At 58.4% G+C, this 3,309-nt stretch overlaps 1 pseudogene; it reads right to left on the bottom strand.

Annotated features, from left to right (window-relative positions):
- Nucleotides 1-1,233: 1,233 nt before the first annotated feature.
- On the bottom strand, nucleotides 1,234-2,266 carry LOC104659165 (annotated as a pseudogene).
- Between the last annotated feature and the right edge of the window lie 1,043 nt (nucleotides 2,267-3,309).

The following is a 3,309-nucleotide window of genomic DNA, read 5'->3' as shown; positions in this document are numbered from 1 at the left end:
GTGGCTGTGGCCAGTCAGGCCTGGAAGCTGCCAGGGCCGGCGCCTGCCTCCACCTTCCACGAGGCCCTGGCCAAAGTGCACGTGCTGGCTTCCCGCTCCTCGGGGGCGGACACAAGTGCTTGGGACAAGGCCACGCATGGAGATGCCGGCCACGTCCCTCTCTCTACATCTCGGGTACACACCTGGGAATATTCTGTAAAAGTCCCCACTCCACCCTCACTGTTTCCAAATTGGGGACAACACAAAGCAGAACAAAACGAAAAGAAATGCCCCCATCCAAGTGGCCTTTGGGTGTTACCGGGGACATCCCTCCAGCCACCAAGCCCACATGGGCTCCAGTGGGGTGCACTCCAGCTGGAGCAGGGTGGCCGTGTAGCCCTCTGGAGCCCCTGGGCAGCCCCAAGCAGCCAATGTCGCCCCTGGAGGCACAGCCCGGAGGAGCCCTGAGCCCCCATGACTCCAGCCCAGGGACCCTTCCCAGCCTCTGCAGAGGGATGGGGTACCTGGCCGTAATAGAGGACCCTGGGCATTTCTTCAACCTGTGAGGTCAGGCGGTTCTTTGTACAAAAAAAAAAAAGTTTAGGCACTTCCCAGGGTGGGCGACTGAGGGAGTCCCCCAACCCCTCTTCAGGAGACCAGTGGGCAAAACACAGCATTGAGTCGTGAAGAGGCCAGGCGCACTGGGCGTCAATAACTTAAAAAAGGGGGAAAATGTCAGTCCCCGAGTCTCCACGCCTTTCGTGCTGAAGAAGAAAAGAAGCGGGAAAGAGAAAGAAAAAGCACGTGGGGTTGGAAGGACAGCTGAGGGAGGCTGCTGGAGTGGGGACCCCCATGCTGGCTGGCAAGGGGCTCCGTGAGGCCCGGAGTCGTTGGGGACACGGGGCATTCGTGTGTTTTATGTTTCATTGGGTTTTTTTCCTTTTTTTTTTTTTTTTTTTTTTAAGAAAAAAGCAAGTGATAAGTCAAGGCCTGAAAAAGGCTGCCTTTGCCCCTTGACAAAAGGTGAGAAGGCGCGCGAAGTGTTCGGAGAGATATACATCCCCTGATAACTGTGAAATAAAAACCATTTGTCAAAAATATTAAAAAACAAACAACAAGAAAAAACAACTCCTCCGCAGGCAGAGGCCCCGGCCCGGGCTCAGCAGCGCCACCCGGCGGCAGCCGCGGGCTCCGTGTGAAGGAAGGTTTGTCCGGGCCAGTGTCTGCGTCCGGTCTCCCTGGGCCTGGGAGCTTTCAGACTGGGTTGTGCTCATTGAGATTGAGCTGCAGGGTGGTGCCCTTCACGGCCGGAACACGAAGCGGATGTTCTTCGTGTAGATGATCTTGTCGCCCTCGGGGTTCATGTCCACGAACATCTTCAGGATGAACTCCCACGCCGCCTGGGCGTCCCGCTGGGGCCCGTCGAACTCGGGGACGGAGCCCACCAGGTGCGGGTACAGGATACTGTCCTCCAGCAGGTCCTTCTTGTTGAGGAAGAGGATGACGGAGTTCTGGAACCAGGGATAGTTGACGCTGGTCCAGAACAGCGCTTTGCTCTCCTCCATCGGGTTCGCCTTGTCCGACTCCACCAGGACTTGGTCGTATTCACTGAGGGCGACGAGAAACAGGATGGACGTCAGGTTCCCAAAGCAGTGGATCCGCTTCCTGGAGCCGACCGCTGTCCCCCCACATCCACCATCCTGAAGATGATGCTCTCCAGGTCGAAAGATGCGGGTGGTGGGCACGCGGCCCCGCAGCGCGTCCTGCGGGGTGGGCAGGTGGCCCGAGGTGGCCATGTGGGCAGCGTCTGTCAGGTGGTACTTGGCCGGGTCCGAGAGCTGCCACTGGCGCCTGCGGTCGCAGCACTCCTGGATGCCGGGGTCGTCCCACAGGGTCCTGATGGACGCTGACGTACCAGTGCTCGAAGGTGGTCGCCTTCTCCACGTCCATCTCTCGGATCAGGAGCCACTGGCCTTGTTCTGCTCCTCCTTGTGGAGGATCTTCAGCGTCTCCTTGGCCCGGATCGTGGCCTGGATGGCGGTGAAGATGTTGTGGTAGACGAGCTTGGCAAAGCCGCGCTTGGCCTCCTCCGAGTAGCCGGGGCCCTGGACGATGCGCGTCTGGTTGATGAAGATGCTCTTCCCGCTCTCGCCCCTGCGGAGCAGCAGCAGCTTGAGCTGGCGCCGGGCGTGGCGCTTGTCTCCTGCAGCTGCTTCTGGATCTCGGCGTTGATCCGCTCCTTCACCTCATCGCTCAGGCAACACGCCATCACGGACTCCAGAGTCATCGTCCCGGCCCGGCCGCCGCCCACCGGCCCCCGCCCGCCCTGCCCCGCCTCGGCCGTTGCCTGCGAGCCGCCGGGTCCCCGCTGGGGCAGCGCCAACCGCGGACTCCCGCGCTGCCGCTTAGCCTGCACTACCGCCGCAGCCACCGCCAACCGCAGCCTCTGCAACCGAGCGACAGCGCCCGAGTTGGGTTTTTTTTTTTGAGACGGAGTCTCACTCACTCTGTTGCCCAGGCTGGAGTGCAGTGGCGCGATCTCGGCTCACTTGTACCTCTGCCTTCTGGGTTCCAGCGATTCTCTTGCCTCAGCCTCCCAAGTAACTGGGATTACAGACGCCCGCCACCACACCTGGCTAATTTTTTTGTGTGTTTAGGAGAGACAGCGTTTCATCGTATTAGCCAGGATGGTCTCGATCTCCTGACCTCGTGATCCACCCGCCTTGGCCTCCCAAAGTGCTGGGGTTACAGGCACCTGGCCTAATTTTAGCATTTTTATTAGAAACTGTGTTTCACCACGTTGGCCAGGCTGGTCTCGAAGTCCTGACTTCAAGTGATCTGCCAGCCTCAGCCTCCCAAAATGCTGTGATTACAGGCATGAGCCACCATGCCCTGCTAAAAGTTGCAATTTTTTCCCCCCGGGAGATGGAGTCTCACTCTGTCTTCTAGGCTGGAGTGCAGTGGTGTGATCTCGACTCACTGCAACCTCTCCCTCCCAGGCTCAAGCTATTCTTCTGTCTCAGTCTCTGGAGTAGCTGGGATTACAGGCACATGCCACCATGCCAGGCTAATTTTTTTCTATTTTTAGTAGAGATGGGGTTTCACCATGTTGGCCAGGCTGGTCTTGAACTCTTGACCTCAGGTGATCTACCCGCCTCAGCCTCCCAAAGTGCTAGGATTACAGATATGAGCTACCACACCCAACCCTTTTTCTATTTTTTTAAGAGAGGGAGTCTCACTATGTTGCCCAGGCTGGATTCAAACTCTCAGGCTCAAGCCATCCTCCTGTGTCAGCCCCCTCAGGAGCTGCGATGACATGCACATGCCACT

The sequence above is a fragment of the Rhinopithecus roxellana genome, chromosome 6, assembly GCF_007565055.1.
Source record: "Rhinopithecus roxellana isolate Shanxi Qingling chromosome 6, ASM756505v1, whole genome shotgun sequence".
Taxonomy (NCBI): Eukaryota; Metazoa; Chordata; class Mammalia; order Primates; family Cercopithecidae; genus Rhinopithecus; species Rhinopithecus roxellana.
Note: the sequence above shows the minus strand (reverse complement) of the source record. Positions and strands in the feature narration are given on the sequence as shown.